The 17,364-nt window shown below is 43.9% G+C and overlaps 2 protein-coding genes across 2 annotated transcripts in view; both read left to right on the forward strand.

Annotated features, from left to right (window-relative positions):
- Positions 1-2,175, forward strand: part of LOC119855082 — a 52,961-nt gene extending 50,786 nt beyond the window's left edge. The window contains exon 9 of the mRNA XM_043513851.1: positions 548-2,175. The gene's annotated coding sequence lies outside the window, so the exon portion shown is untranslated. The remainder of the gene's footprint in view (positions 1-547) is intronic.
- The window catches only part of LOC122460029, a 48,879-nt gene continuing 32,066 nt past the window's right edge, over positions 552-17,364 (forward strand). Inside the window, exon 1 of the mRNA XM_043513791.1 lies at positions 552-612. The gene's annotated coding sequence lies outside the window, so the exon portion shown is untranslated. The remainder of the gene's footprint in view (positions 613-17,364) is intronic.

The raw sequence follows: 17,364 nt of genomic DNA on the forward strand, positions 1-17,364 counted from the left end.
TAAAAACTTAAATGGGGATCATGTTCACATGTCACTATGAACAAGATCTTAACGCAACCTATAACAAGGTTTCACCCAGCTCATAAGGGTACTTTTAAAATTCTGGCCTACAGCTAGGTGTACACTACAGACATCTGTCAGCACAGCGGTGTTGGTCAGGGATGCCGAGAGGTGATCCCAGACTGACATAGCTGTGCTGGCAGAAGTCTATAGTGTTGATGCATTTAGGCCAAACTGTGTGCTTTTACTGGTACACAGTGTGTGTTACATGTGTGTGGGATGGTTCTTATTATATTGGTGCAAAATACAGCTTTGCCTGTAGAGCTATGTCCACAATAGGAGGCTTTGCTGGTGAAGTATACTGATATTCCTATACTGGTAAAGCACTCCCCTTGTATAGACATAACCTTTTGCAAACAAGAAACTATTTGTTAATTAAGACTTTCCAAAAGCTGTCATCAGTTTGTATCTAGTTTAATGGATACTGATACTTTGTTTCCAGTTGTAGCTTGTGTTCAGATGCACATTTCTCTCTCTTTTATTATAGGATTTTGATTGTATTCTTGCAGATTTACTACATGAACAATACTGCGCAACATGTAACTTTCTAAGGTAAAATTTCTTTCTCTAAATGTTGAATATTGGAGATAAAGTAGTGGGGATGTCTGGAATTCAGTTGTATCTGACTCAATTCAATTTTGTCATGAGAGTTTCATAAAATACTCATGTATTTTAGCTGCTTTTTTTTTTCCCCTCCTGTTGGCATTTATATGAATTGAGTCTGATCTAAAGTGCATTGGAGTTAATTTGAGTCTTTGCACTGACTCCCTTGGGCTTTGGACCAGGCCTTAAACGACAGACAGGAGGGTGCTGATAGATTTTCTTCTGGATCCATCATCCATCCACATACTGAGATAAATTTATCTCTGGTGTAAGCTGGCACCATTCCCATGGAAGTGTCTGGGTATCCATGGAAGAGTCTGGGATAAATTGATTGGTGACTCAAGTTACATGTAGAGTGTAAGTGGGCTGGAAAATGGAGGTAACTTAGTGATGATATAATGTAACCTGCACCAATTTGGTATTCAGTGGATATGTAAAATGAATGTATTTTACACGTCAGAAGCACAAAGAGGGATATAGCAGGAAAATCAGCTAGAAAGGGAATGTAAAAATAGATAATTTTATCTTGCATCTTCTTGTTAGCTGCTTTTCCTGTTTCTTGCTATACTCGTTCTACTCCCTCTTGATCCTTTTATCATTTATCTGTTTTATTTGCACTTTCTGGGTCAGAGTTTGAGGTCAATTATGCCAGTATAAATGGAAAGAAGGCAAAGGCATGCTATTGATGCCTATTCCATGAGACGCAGAACCAGATTCATGGATGATTTAAACTGAGGTACATGTGGATCAGGAAAAAAGTGTTAGCTTCAAAAACACAAATTGCATCAGTTTAATTAAGTTGGATTATCATTGATTTAGTTAAATTTGTACAAACTCCTGTGTAGTTACACATATATTGGTTTTAAGCTGATTATTTTGGTTTAGCTTGTGCCTGTAAATTTGTCAACGCAAGCTAAACCAATATAAACAAGTTGTAAATTGAATTAAGAATGTTCAGACATGGTTTTTCATTACGATAACTAAATCACCTTAATATCACATCTTTTAGTTTAACAGATGCAATCTTCCGTATAGACCTGGCTTTAATGGGCTTAAATGATAAAGCAATCTATCCTGCATTAATCGGGCGTTCACTGAGTGTGCAAAATTGGCCATATTTGAATATCAGTTGCTCCTACCCATGCCTGCTTTCTGACCCACTTCCATCCATGTGTGTAACTTAAACTACTGTTTGAATCACCATTTACTTTGGCTAATTGCATGAGGGACTATGCATTAGCAACATCATTTGTCTGCCTTCTTTTCATATTGTCATTACTAGGTCCCCGCTAGGCCCTGCAGTATAGTTTTGCTTGTATAGAGGCTAGCTATTAGTGTTGTACACTTTGAGAAGTTGTATGATAAATGCTAGTTTGGCAACACAGAGCAGTTTCAACTCATTTGACTGAATATAAAATGCTGGCTCCAAACTGAAATTCTGGAAGGCTTTATTCAACCCCTCCATTGTTCGAAAACATTTGTTTTTAATTTCTTTCCAAAACAAATATAATCTTTTGGTTTTGTCTATTACAGTTGTTCTCAAACTTTTTTTTTATAGACCACTTGAAAATTGCTGAGGGTCTCAGCAGACCACTTAATGAGCTTTCCAAATGTTGTTTGTCCCATTAGCTTATTATTATAAAGCACTTTGGATAAAAGCACTATATATTAAAAAAAACCTTAATAATAATAAACTTTTTTTGTTCTACAAATAAAAGCACACAACTCATATTTTAATATCAGTAGTCTTATCTTTCTAACGTGATGGATGTGCCCTCTCTCCCCCGCCATGGCAGCCCCCAAGCTAGGGCTGGGAAGGAGCGGGGGGGTCTTTCCCTTTCTCCCCTACTGCAGCAGCCTTCAGCTGGGGCTGGGAAGGAGTGCTGTCTCTCCTCGGCAGCCACAGCCCTGGAGCTGGGGAAAGTCACCTCTTTCTCTGGCTGCCAGAGCCCTGCATATCCCAAATTCCACCCCATCCCTTCTTCTCACCCCACTGCCCCCCTCCCACCTACCCTCTATTCCCCCCAAGGCCACCACCTCACCTTACATGTGCATCTTCTCCAGGGTCCAGGCACCTAATTAGTGGAACTACCCATGCACGGCTCCACTAATTAGGTGGGTGGCCCTTCATTTTCTGATGTGCGGCCGCCCAGGTGTGCACCTTAGAACTATCCACGGAACACCTGAATGGAGCAGTGGTCCACCGACCACAGTTTGAGAACCTCTGGTTTATTGCTTTGAATGTATTTTTGGTAATATGAGCTGCTTTACCTGTCAGATGCTCATTTTGTAGGCAGTGGTATCTGACCAGTCTTTCCAAAATGTTTGGTTTAGGACATTACTGTTTTATTTTCCAAATTTTTCCAGATTAAATTATGCTTTTTCTATTCTCCCCCCTCCTTGTATTGTTCTTCTTCAAGTAATGTCCCTACAGGTGCTCCATTTTGGGTGCGCATATGCTCCATGTGCCTTTGATTGGAAATGTTTGGTAACAATGCCCATACAGTCTACACATGCACCCTAGCTATCCTTGTGCCCTGTACCAAGGATATACAGAGCCATGAGGGACAAACTGCCATCAGTTCGTTTTCAACAGCCTTGGCCTGAGACGGAGTGTTTTGTAGTGCCCTCTTCTTAGCTAGTTTACCTTAGGAAATAGCTGTTCTTGTTTAACTATTGTTGGTTTTGGGTTTGGGTTTTACCTTTTAGCTCTTTCTAGGTTTTTTTATCCATATTAGCAGGTTTTTTTGAGGGGGGACTTCTTCGGTAGACTCCCCCGATGTTTCTTTCTTCCTTTGAAGGAGGCTATCTTGGGTTATGCCTAAATACCTGGATTTGTACCTTGCCTTACTTGCTGGGATCCTATCCCAGTTAGTGCAGTCACTCTCACTTTATCCACTGCTTAGGGGATACCTATGTCCCATCTAAGCGTAAATTTTGCTCAGGGTTTATGAGTGGGTCTAGAAAGAACAGGGAGCTAAAGCTTGGGCTTCTCATTATGGTGCACTCCCTTTGACCTGCCTCTGATCCACGCCCCGATACCCCCCTATACAGCAGTTTTCCAGTGAACACAATGCCCCTGTAGCCTCTGCAGCCAACTCACCCATTAGATCTTTGCAGGAAAGAACCATGGGAGATAGTACCAAGACTTCCAGAAAGAGGAGCTCCAGATACCCCCAGAGAGAAACAGGTGCCTGGGTCACCACAGAGACCTGTGGATCCAGAGAGCTCACATCCCAAAAAGGGTACTGCTGAGGCTCAAAGCTCTCCTTTGAGATGTCCTGAGGTTGGGGGTTCCACGACCACCACTCCCAAGAGGAGAAGGCGGGTGGTGGTGGTCGGGGACTCTCTCCTCCGGGGGACTGAGTCATCTATCTGCCGCCCTGACCGGGAAAACCGAGAAGTCTGCTGCTTGCCAGGGGCTAAGATTCGTGATGTGACGGAGAGACTGCCGAGACTCATCAAGCCCTCGGATCGCTACCCCTTCCTGCTTCTCCACGTGGGCACCAATGATACTGCCAAGAATGACCTTGAGCGGATCACTGCGGACTACGTGGCTCTGGGAAGAAGGATAAAGGAGTTGGAGGCGCAAGTGGTGTTCTCGTCCATTCTCCCCGTGGAAGGAAAAGGCCTGGGTAGGGACCGTCGAATCGTGGAGGTCAACGAATGGCTACGCAGGTGGTGTCGGAGAGAAGGCTTTGGATTCTTTGACCATGGGATGGTGTTCCATGAAGGAGGAGTGCTGGGCAGAGACGGGCTCCATCTTACGAAGAGAGGGAAGAACATCTTTGCCAGCAGGCTGGCTAACCTAGTGAGGAGGGCTTTAAACTAGGTTCACCGGGGGAAGGAGACCAAAGCCCTGAGGTAAGTGGGAAAGCGGGATACCGGGAGGAAGCACAGGCAGGAATGTCTGTGAGGGGAGGGCTCCTGCCTCATACTGGGAATGAGGGCGATCAACAGGTTATCTCAAGTGCTTATATACAAATGCACAAAGCCTTGGAAACAAGCAGGGAGAACTGGAGGTCCTGGTGATGTCAAGGAATTATGACGTGATTGGAATAACAGAGAGTTGGTGGGATAACTCACATGACTGGAGTACAGTCATGGATGGTTATAAACTGTTCAGGAAGGACAGGCAGGGCAGAAAAGGTGGGGGAGTAGCACTGTATGTAAGGGAGCAGTATGACTGCTCAGAGCTCCGGTACGAAACTGTGGAAAAACCTGAGTGTCTCTGGATTAAGTTTAGAAGTGTGTGCAACAAGAGTGATGTCATGGTGGGAGTCTGCTATAGACCACCGGACCAGGGGGATGAGGTGGATGAGGCTTTCTTCCGGCAACTCACGGAAGCTACTAGATCGCATGCCCTGATTCTCATGGGTGACTTTAATTTTCCTGATATCTGCTGGGAGAGCAATACAGCGGTGCATAGACAATCCAGGAAGTTTTTGGAAAGCGTAGGGGACAATTTCCTGGTGCAAGTGCTAGGGGAGCCAACTAGGGGGAGCGCTTTTCTTGACCTGCTGCTCACAAACCGGGTAGAATTAGTGGGGGAAGCAAAAGTGGATGGGAATCTGGGAGGCAGTGACCATGAGTTGGTTGAGTTCAGGATCCTGACGCAGGGAAGAAAGGTAAGCAGCAGGATACGGACCCTGGACTTCAGGAAAGCAGACTTTGACTCCCTCAGGGAACAGATGGCCAGGATCCCCTGGGGGACTAACATGAAAGGGAAGGGAGTCCAGGAGAGCTGGCTGTATTTCAAGGAATCCCTGTTGAGGTTACAGGGACAAACCATCCCGATGAGTCGAAAGAATAGTAAATATGGCAGGCGACCAGCTTGGCTTAATGGTGAAATCCTAGCGGATCTTAAACATAAAAAAGAAGCTTACAAGAAGTGGAAGGTTGGACATATGACCAGGGAAGAGTATAAAAATATTGCTCGGGCATGTAGGAAAGATATCAGGAGGGCCAAATCGCACCTGGAGCTGCAGCTAGCAAGAGATGTCAAGAGTAACAAGAAGGGTTTCTTCAGGTATGTTGGCAACAAGAAGAAAGCCAAGGAAAGTGTGGGCCCCTTACTGAATGAGGGAGGCAAGCTAGTGACAGAGGATGTGGAAAAAGCTAATGTACTCAATGCTTTTTTTGCCTCTGTTTTCACTAACAAGGTCAGCTCCCAGACTGCTGTGCTGGGCATCACAAAATGGGGAAGAGATGGCCAGCCCTCTGTAGAGATAGAGGTGGTTAGGGACTATTTAGAAAAGCTGGACGTGCACAAGTCCATGGGGCCGGACGAATTGCATCCGAGAGTGCTGAGGGAATTGGCGGCTGTGATTGCAGAGCCCTTGGCCATTATCTTTGAAAACTCGTGGCGAACGGGGGAAGTCCCGGATGACTGGAAAAAGGCTAATGTAGTGCCCATCTTTAAAAAAGGGAAGAAGGAGGATCCTGGGAACTACAGGCCGGTCAGCCTCACCTCAGTCCCTGGAAAAATCATGGAGCAGGTCCTCAAAGAATCAATCCTGAAGCACTTAGAGGAGAGGAAAGTGATCAGGAACAGTCAGCATGGATTCACCAAGGGAAGGTCATGCCTGACTAATCTAATCGCCTTTTATGATGAGATTACTGGTTCTGTGGATGAAGGGAAAGCAGTGGATGTATTGTTTCTTGACTTTAGCAAAGCTTTTGACACGGTCTCCCACAGCATTCTTGTCAGCAAGTTAAGGAAGTATGGGCTGGATGAATGCACTATAAGGTGGGTAGAAAGCTGGCTAGATTGTCGGGCTCAACGGGTAGTGATCAATGGCTCCATGTCTAGTTGGCAGCCGGTGTCAAGTGGAGTGCCCCAGGGGTCGGTCCTGGGGCCCGTTTTGTTCAATATCTTCATAAATGATCTGGAGGATGGTGTGGATTGCACTCTCAGCAAATTTGCGGATGATACTAAACTGGGAGGAGTGGTAGATACGCTGGAGGGGAGGGATAGGATACAGAAGGACCTAGACAAATTGGAAGATTGGGCCAAAAGAAATCTAATGAGGTTCAATAAGGATAAGTGCAGGGTCCTGCACTTAGGATGGAAGAATCCAATGCACCGCTACAGACTAGGGACCGAATGGCTCGGCAGCAGTTCTGCGGAAAAGGACCTAGGGGTGACAGTGGACGAGAAGCTGGATATGAGTCAGCAGTGTGCCCTTGTTGCCAAGAAGGCCAATGGCATTTTGGGATGTATAAGTAGGGGCATAGCGAGCAGATCGAGGGACGTGATCGTTCCCCTCTATTCGACACTGGTGAGGCCTCATCTGGAGTACTGTGTCCAGTTTTGGGCCCCACACTACAAGAAGGATGTGGATAAATTGGAAAGAGTACAGCGAAGGGCAACAAAAATGATTAGGGGTCTAGAGCACATGACTTATGAGGAGAGGCTGAGGGAGCTGGGATTGTTTAGTCTGCAGAAGAGAAGAATGAGGGGGGATTTGATAGCTGCTTTCAACTACCTGAAAGGGGGTTTCAAAGAGGATGGCTCTAGACTGTTCTCAATGGTAGCAGATGACAGAACGAGGAGTAATGGTCTCAAGTTGCAATGGGGGAGGTTTAGATTGGATATTAGGAAAAACTTTTCACTAAGAGGGTGGTGAAACACTGGAATGCGTTACCTAGGGAGGTGGTAGAATCTCCTTCCTTAGAGGTTTTTAAGGTCAGGCTTGACAAAGCCCTGGCTAGGATGATTTAACTGGGACTTGGTCCTGCTTTGAGCAGGGGGTTGGACTAGATGACCTTCTGGGGTCCCTTCCAACCCTGATATTCTATGATTCTATGATTCTATGATTCCTGGTACTGAGGGTCCCTCCTCATCTAAGGCTTCAGGTACTTCTAAGTCCCATTGTACTCAGCATCGCTTGATACTGAAGCCAGCCCTGGTACCAGCCAGCTAGGATCGTGGTGCTAGGATCTCTAAGGACTCTGTGTTGAAGAAGCTGGTACTGGCTGCAGCCTCTGCTTCTTCCATGTTATCTACCATACCCAAGTTGAAATCACAAACTGATTGACCGGTGCCATTGAAGCCAAAGTCACCATCAATACCACTAGTTCTCACTGCCAGGCCTCTCCAGGTTGCTGCACAGATTCACCTGGTACAATGGGAGTTTAGATTATCCAGGGACTTGTTTGTTTTTGATGAATCTGAGTCCCCTCTGCTATGGGTGCAAGAGACTCTTCGTATTGGCACTTCATCTGTCACCATTATCGCATCATTCTCTGGTACAGCCTTGCTCCCCAGTACCCACTAGAAAGGACAGACAACTTGTCTAAAAAACACCTCTGACTGCCCCTCCCATGGGCTATGGGGAACATAACTTCTCTGACGATTTCCATTTGAGGCTCATGTGATTACCAACCTAGAGTTACCTCTGCTGAGATCTTTTCTGAGAGAGAAACTCCAAGACACAGGCAGACTCGAGTCCCTCTTTATTCCTCCTGGTATAACTAATTTTGGGTACTTTCTTTTCCTTATGGCCCCCCTCAATTGCCATATTGGGGGGACCTGTGGGCTGCTTATCGGCAACAATTCTCCAGAGCACCCTGCTACACACTGTGGAGTGCCAGAGGCATCAATTATCTGCTCTTCATGTCCTTCCACATCTCTGTCACATGTGGACATATCTCCCTCCCTCTCATATGTGGATGATTTTAAGCAGTTCCAGGAGCTTATGAAGAGGATTACTGACTCCCTCCAAATCCCCCTGGAGGAGGTCCATGAGACTCAGCATAAATTCTTGGACATTCTCCATGCTGCCTCCTCTGGTCAGGTAAGCACATAAATGAGGCTTTACTTGAACCTGCCAAAACAATCCAGCAACCCTGGTCACCACGCCTCCAAGATGTAAAAGGGTAGATAAAAAGTATTCTGTTCCTGCCAAAAGTGCAGAATTTTTGTTCATACACCCAGCACCCAATTCCTTCGTGGTTGATGCTGTGAACAAACTTAATAGGTGTGACGGAGTTCAGTGTGCAATCCAGACCAGTAAGGGATTGTGTCACCTCTTACTCTGTACCCCTGGTTGCCTCACAATGCCTTTCTACTTTAATTCCCTGCCTGGGATGCCTACAGCCTGCCAAGAAGCATGCAGGTATCTGTATATAGCTGCAGCCCTGGTCCAGCGGACTCTGATCCCAACAGACAGCCAGCAACACTCCGGTTATACTCTGGCTTCCACCAACCTGGGTTATTACTTGTAGAGTGACCCCAGCTCGCTCCCAGTCCCAAATTTTCCCCAAACCATGTGCTCTGTAATGTCCAGCCCTATCCTGGACAGTTCAGAGAAATAATCGGGGTGGTTTGTTCTTGTAAAGACAGAAAAGCACATCAGAGTTCATTAACTTAACTAGGTTAAATACACCCTTTCATTTAAGCACCACACTGAGTTGGTTGAAAGTAAAAATAAAACAAATTTATTAACAATAGGACATAGTTTAAATGATGGTAAGTAACAGGAATAAAGTTAGAAAGGATTAAAAGAAAATAAAAGTGAAAACATGCTTCTAAAAATCTAAAACTTAATCTAGCAAGATACAGGCTTTGTTCAAGATGTTTTCTCTCACCAGGCATTCTTTTCCCAGCCAGGACTGACTTTCCCTCAGTCAGTAACTTCCACAAAAGTACAAAGTACTGGCTTCCCTTGTCTTTCTAGGTGAAAGACCTTTCCCTAAGCAGGTTTCTTACCTATATTAAGTTCCATAGACTTCTACCCCTCCTTGATTGAAGGACCCATCTTTCTCAGCTCTGTCCTCTTGTCTGTCTAATGATGGATGCCAAAGATGGCTTCTGTCTTTATTTATATCTTCCAAAGTTCAATGACCTTGTTTCAAGAGGCAGGATGACCTCATACTGTTCTTCCCTTCTTGTGGGCTTCCCATCTCTCTGTATGATTTATATGTAAATGGGGCTTCTGTTATTTCTGATTCTACCATTCTTAATTTACATGGAAGGCAATTAGCTGTGACATTCCCTCCTGCCTGGGCAGACTACAGCCTAGTATCAATGAATATCCATACTTCCTTATATAGTATTAATACATACATTTCACAATGATATTAGTTACCAGTGTGTCATTAGCTTTCAGAAAGATCTCACTCTATACACTTTTATAATACAGTAATGTAGTATACCTTCAGTTGCTTAGCACTTGAGGTTCAGTCCTCCTGTCTTTATAGACCAGTAAACCTTTCCAATATATTCTTTGAAAAGTAAAACCCAGACCAAGCTTCTCTCTCGTGCTGGGTGTAGACACCATGCTGTCCTTTCCCCCACTTGTTAGTGTGAGGTTTGCCTCCACCCTTTGTTAGCTGGATGGGTCTGTTTACCCAATATGTAAATAAATTTCCCATTGTCTTTCAAAATACTTTGAATGTAACTCCGAGGTGGGGAAAATACATTCCTTTGTCTAGTGTAGACCTGTTTATCAGCTCCTGCTGGCAAGTCTGGTTTACATACACTTTAGTCATAATTATAGCATCTATCCATAACTCTGAATACCCATGACGTACATACACCATACAAGAATATTAATGATCAGTGAAAAGAAAAGGAGTACTTGTGGCACCTTAGAGACGAACAAATTTATTTGAGCATAAGCTTTCGTGAGCTACAGCTGAGTTATTAGTTTTCAAATGATACCTCACAAAGGATATTTTGTACAAGGTTTTTACAGTAGTGTGTGGGGTGGGAATACAGGGGTGCTTAGTGTCATAATAAGTAACACCATTCTAAAGCCACCCCACACAATAAAGACCAAAGATACCTGAGCCTCTTTGGTCGCATCTTCTTTAGTGCAACTTAGAATAATCAGTTACCAAGTTCTGATTGCAAAATATAACCGCACCAACTACGGAATACTTGATTGTAAAGTAAATGTTGATGTCTTGGTTGAGGGGAGTTGTTTGCAGCCCCCTACTTATAGGATGTGTATTTTCACATTATGATTTATCCATCTCACAAGAGGTTTCTATGCAGGGATGGATTACCCAATAGGTAGACTAAGCACGTGCCTAGGGCACCAGTAAATCAGGGGCACCAAAAAAAGAGGTGGTTTTTTTTTTTTTTTTGAAAAAAATTATTTCAAAAAAAGCACCGAAGTAGTCGTCATGGGAAAAAGTGAAACTTTGTTAGACTTCCTTACACTCCACTCCACACTCTTCCCCCATTTTTTGTTCTCTTTTTATTACTTATCCCCACCTAAACCAGGGGGGCATCCTACTAATGTAGATCGAAATAATGTGAGGAAATCAGATCCTGTCATGTATTGCAATACATTTGTTTTATTATTGATATATTCTTCTGAGTTATACGTACTTGATTCGTTTTTTCTTTTCTTATATATATAAAAAATAGTGTACGTTGTGTAATTTGTTTTTTTTTTAAGTTCAGATAACTGAGATAAGAGGCAGGATGAAACATAACCAACTGAGTGGAGCACGGAAATGTAAAATGGCGGAAGGAAAGAAACAAAAAAACTAGTGAAATTTTCCAAAATCTTCCAAAGCTGACATTTTTCAAAGCGAATCCATCAGAAGCAACATCTTCTCTCAGTAGCACAGACATCGTTCCAAAACCTGTAGGTGTTTCGTAGACTGACCCTTCTTCTAGTGATGAAACAAACACCATTCCAGAACATGTAGATGTGTCAGAGACTGTAACTGATCATCCTACTCCTGGTGGTAAAACGGACATCGTTCTAGAAGGTGTGGATGTGTCAGAGACTGAACCTGCTCATTCTGTAAATAATAGGAGAAAAGATCCTGGTATGTGGGTTGATTTCAGTACCGATGATGTAGCTTACTGGCTAGATCGTGGACCAAATGACTGTCAACACCACACTGGGCCATTTGAAAAATCATGTCAGACTTTTACCAATGGCAAACAAACAAGATATTGTCCACAAAAATATTTTTCTGCCTGAAAGCGAATGGTGAGAAATACACTTGAGAATAGCTACTGTGTTCACCATCAACAGGATCTGTGTACTGTTTTGTTTGCAAACTTTTTGCATATAAACCTTCAACATCCTTTTTTGCTGCAGATGGATTTAGGGACTGGCAGAATACTGTTTTAGTTGAACAACATGAAAATAGCACGACCCACAGAGATTCAATGTTGACATATTTAAATCGAAGACAGGGCTTTGGATTGACACACAAATTGGAAAAACAAAGGGAAGCATGAATACTGGCAACATGTCTTGCAGCATGTTATAGCTGTTGTTCAAACATTAGCTGAATGTGGTCTGCCTTTCTGGGAATCAAATGACACATTTGGATCATTGCAGAATGGAAATTTCTTAAGATTGTTGGAGCTTGTGGCTCAGTTTGACGCATATTTAGCAGGCCATGTCTCAAAATATGGGAATGCTGGCAAAGGTAACCCATCACACTTATCCAAGACAATATACGATGAACTCATTGGTCTAATGAGTGACAAAATTCGTTCAGCTATTGTGGATGAAATAATACTGCTGGGTACTTCAGTTTATCTGTCAACTTACACCAGATCTTTCACATATTGATCAATTGAGTATTGTACTAAGATACGTCTCCCACAGATGGAAAACCAGTTGAATGATTTATAACATTCCTCAATTTGAAAAGCCACACTGGTGAAGAAATGGCAAATCAAGTACTGCATTATCTGTGCCAAGTTTGCAAAATAGATGTCTCAAAAAGCAGAGGTCAATCTTATGACAACACTGCCAACATGTCAGGGTGTTATCAAGGAACGCAGAAGAAGCTTTTAGAACAGAACAAATATGCCATATTCATACCATGTGCTGCACATTCTCTCAATCTTGTTGGCTGCAGTGCTGTTGATGGATGTCCGGTGGCAGTAAGTGGTGTTGTTTTTTTTTCTCAGCAGTCCAGTTACTTTATACATTTTTCTCTGCCTCAACGCACCGATGGACAGTTCTTAAAACATATTTGGGCAATGATCGTGTGTTGAAATCTCTTTCTAATACTCGCTGGGAGGCACATGTAGTGGCAAAAAATGCAATTCTGGAGTCCTACTCCACAAGATTGTGGCTGCATTAGAAAGTATAGCTGAAGACCAATCACAAAAGGGAGAACTATACGAGAGGCAGAAAACATTGCAAACAAGATGCAAGAACTAGGTTTGTATTCATGTTGACCATGTGGAATGAAATTTTACAACACTTTTTTTTTTTTACCATACAAGTCAAGTCAAGCTCTCCAAGAAAAAGAATTGGATTTGAAAATGTGCAGACCTCTGTCGATCATTAGCAGACCTCTCACACACTTTGAGGAATGATTTCGAAAGATTTGAAGACGTATCAAAAGATATCTTGCATGCTACTAACTACAAAGAAGCCCAGTGCCGCAAGCGAATCAGGAAAAAACAAGCAAACGATAGCAGAGCAACAGAAACAGCATTGAATCCTAGAGACACATTTCGCGTATCTACTTACTACGCTATAATGGGTACACTTGAAGCTCATATGAAGAGGAGAGATGAAGTGTACAAAGAAATATCAAGTAGATTTTCTTTTCTAAACGATATGGACTTATCTGACAAACAATATTCACAAGGTTCCCAAAAGCTAGTTGACTCGTACCCTGTTGACTTGAACATGAATCTCTGTGGAGAAGTATGGAGAAGTTACACATTGTATTCCATCTTTCAATATTGTGTCATGAAGATCAATGTGACTGAATTTCATTTTTCCTGTTTCATTAAATTTTGCGCACATATAAACAGTGTATTTCCAAATATAGAGATCGCATTATGTATTTTTCTAACATTGATTACTAACTGCTCCGCAGAACTCTATTCTTTTCAGCTGAGGGAAAAAAAAAAACTCTCAGACAACAGCAATGTGTCAGGATAGATTTGATTCACTTTCCTGTCGTGTATGGAAGCGGACATGCTTCATCGAGTCAGCTTCGATGAACGTATCCAGAATTTTGCAATCAGAAAATCTAGAAAGAAGCTATTTTAATTTCAGGATACATGTAAGTTTTGTGTCATTTAGAAAAATAAAATTTTATTTTACGGTATAGTATTTTTTCTTTAGAATTACATATGGGGGGGCACCATAATCTTTTCAGTGCTTAGGGCCTCTAAAGATCTTAATCCGGCCCTGTTTCTATGCTTCACGGTCAGACAGGGAGTACTTGAAATATAGAATGCTCTTTGGACTCTCTACTGCCCCCAGCGTCCTTATGGAGGTTCTGGTGGTGGTATCTTCTTAACTACATCCATTAGGAATAATCATCTTCCCATGTATCGACAATTGGCTGCTCAAGCAATGAAGTTAATTCCTCAATAAGGAAAGCTATGACCTTATTTGACAAATTAGGACTTGAAGTCAACAGAGAAAAATCCACTTTGACACCAGTCCAATCAATAGTGTTTGTAGAAGCCATCTCGGATGCCACAACAGTCACTTTACCTACTGACAGATTTATGACACTGAAGAATGTGATTTCAGAGGTTCAAATGAGTGCACAGACAACACCCTTGTCTGTGGCTCCTAGGTCACATGGAAACCTGCAATTTTGTCACACTTCAAGCAAGATTGCTCCTATGTTGCTTCCAAGAATGGTTGAGAACTGTTTACATTCTTAACACGCACAGAATGCAAATTTAGTGTCAATCCCTCATCAGATTTTGATGTTGCTCAGTTGATGGAATGACTCGGAGAAGATCTGTGCTGGAGTCCCCTTCGCTCCACCTCCCCACTCTCTGACTATGGCATTGGATGCATCTCTCATGAGGGGGAACTCAATTTTGAATGCGCACCATTCAAGGCAAATGAACTGCTCAAAGGTCCATTCTTCATATCCACCTCCTGGAGCTCAGAGCAATCAGATATGTCTGCAAACACTTCCTTCCCATGATCAAGGGCCAGTCCAGAAACATCATGACAGACAACACAGCCACCACGTACTATACAAATAGTCGAGGAGCAAGATCCCCTTCACTTTGTGCAGAAGCAATAAAACTATGGAACTGGTGCATAGCTCAGCAAATCTTCATCTTCACTTCAGGCTTACTGGGTTGTCTTACTGATGGTTTGAGCAGAAACTTCTGCAAGGGCGAGAGGGAGATCAACAACCTCAAGCAAATATTCCCTCATCTGGATTTTTCTAGAAATAGACCTCTTTGCCACTGCCATCAACAAAAAGTGCTGGAAGGCCTGTTCGATAGGGGGTCTAAGCCATCAATCTCTAGGAGAAATCTTCCTCATGTAATAGTTGAGGAATCTCTTCCAATGCCATTGCTCCTCAGTGCATGCATATCAGAAATGGAGCACCCATAGGGACTGAAACTCTTTGAGATGTTTGTTTCTGTACAGTGCAAGTAACCTCTTCTTCAATTTCAGGGATTGCATGGAAATTTTTAAAATTAGCCCAACAATGTGATTTCCACCCGCATCCCCAAAGCAGGGAGGCAGAGGCAGGTATCCACACTTCCACCTCTCTAACTAGACTATAGCTCAGGGATGGGCAAACTACGGCCTGTGGGCCACGTTCATCCCACCAGTTGATTTTAATATGGCCCTCGAGCTACTGCTGGGGAGTGGGGTCTGGGGCTTGCCCTGCTCCCGTGCTCCAGCCGGGGAGCAGAGTTGGGGGCCCCTCCATGCATTCATGCCACAGCTCTGCGCAGCTCCAAGAAGCAGCAGCATGTTCCTCCTCTGACTCCTAAGTTTAGGAGCAGCAAGGGGGCTCCGCACACTGCCCCCACCCCAAGCGCCGCCCCTGCAGCTCCCATGGGCCAGGAACTACGTCCCTGAGCCCCTCCCGTGCCCCAACCCCCTGCCCTAGCCCTGATCCCCCTCTTGCCCTGGAACCCATCAATCCCAGCCCGGAGCACTTCCCACCCCTGTATCCCAACCCCTTGCCCCAGCCTGGAGCCCCCTCCCTCTCCCTGAACTCCTCATTTCTGGCCCCACCCCAGAGCCTGCACCCCCAGCCACAGCCCTCACCCCTCCCATACCCCAACCTTCTGCCCCAGCCCTTATCTCCCTCCCACCCTCTGAACCCCTTGATCCCAGCCTGGAGCACCCTCCTACACTCCAAATCCCTCATCCACAGCCCCATCCTGAGCTGGAGCCTTCATCCCTACCACACCTGAACCCCCTGCCCCAGCCTGGAGTCCCCTTGCATATCCTGAACTCCTTATTTCTGGCCCCACCCCAGAGCCCACACCCCCAGCCAGAGCCCACACCCCCTCCTATACCCTTACCCCAATTGTGTGAGCATTCATGGCCTACCATACAATTCCTTACCCAGATGTGGCCCTGAGGCCAAAAAGTTTGCCCACCCCTGCTATAGCTGCATGTGTGAGGCTAGCAGGCTGGTCTCATCCCAGGAAGTGGAGCAGGGATGGTAAGTGGGGGCAGCCAGCTTGACAAATGCCACCTGGATGAGGAATGAGAGTCTGCTCATGCATAGATGGATCATATGGTGTCAGCTGACTCGGCATGGGGCAGGGATTGGGGCCCGGATCACTTTGTGCTGTGCTCCGGCCCAGGCTGCTGTCATTGATTCCTGTCTGACTGGCAGGAAGATGGGTGGGCGGTGCTAACAGTGCAGTGATTAGAAGCCCTGGCCCTGCTAAGGGGAGGCTGGTATGGAGCGGAGACTGGGATCCATCTCCCCACACCGTACTCGGCATAGTAGCCAGTGCCGCCACTGGTTGGAACATATGCATGTGTGTGAGGGGGCCCTGCCCCAACAGGGGGATAATGGGGTGGGGTGGATCCTGGGCTCAGCTCCTCGCCAACCAGGGTCTCCCCAGGGCCTTGTCCACATTGTGCTGTTGTTAGTACAAAAGAATTATGAAATCTGTGAACACATCAGAATGTATCTATACAATTATCCAGTAACTTTATTTCTTGGCAATTGTCATAATAAAGTTCCTTTTCTGGAACGTCCTTCCCTATACCGTATGGCTGACTTCTTTTCATGCTTGCTGGAGTTCAGAAAACTGATATTTTGGCAAGACTACGAATTGAACCATGACTGTCTAAGACAGTAAACTAAGCACCTCTGTGGCATTTAATATTTCTAGGTTATTTTTGCTTCAAGACTTGAGGTACATAATGTATCTCTGTGATTAGGTATATAATCAAGGTTTGCTGAGGTAAAATATGAAGCACTGTTAGGGTTATTTTTAGAAATGTGATGTAAAAACTCATCTATTGGATTTTTCTGCCATATTTGAGGTTTTTCTTGAATATTTTCCCTCTTTTATAAGAACTGTAACATGGCAGAGCTTTTTTTGCAATGGTTTATAATACTAGAATTGTTTAGTTAATTAATACTTTTAGTTATTTTAATTTTTTTGCAAAATATTTGGGCAATTTAATATTTTTTTCTTTCAAAAGATACAATAAAATAAACAATGTACATTTAGCTCCGTGTTGTGCTCATGCCATTTTGCAGTAGAAGTGCTATAGTTGCTGTCTTAAAATATTTTTCTTTTTGTGTATTGTAAATGAGGAGAGAATCTAGGAGAGACAGAAAATTTGTATCAAGTTGCTGCTATTACTGACCCATTTCTAATCCTGAAGCTGACCTACAGGGTGCTTACATGCATGTAGTCAGTGCTGCTAATGGTTTGCAGTGAGGTCAAATGTCTTGTCTACAGAGCTCTATAATGCAACAAGTGAGAGTGACGATAAATTACTTACA

This window comes from Dermochelys coriacea, chromosome 4 (assembly GCF_009764565.3).
Source record: "Dermochelys coriacea isolate rDerCor1 chromosome 4, rDerCor1.pri.v4, whole genome shotgun sequence".
Classification (NCBI taxonomy): Eukaryota; Metazoa; Chordata; order Testudines; family Dermochelyidae; genus Dermochelys; species Dermochelys coriacea.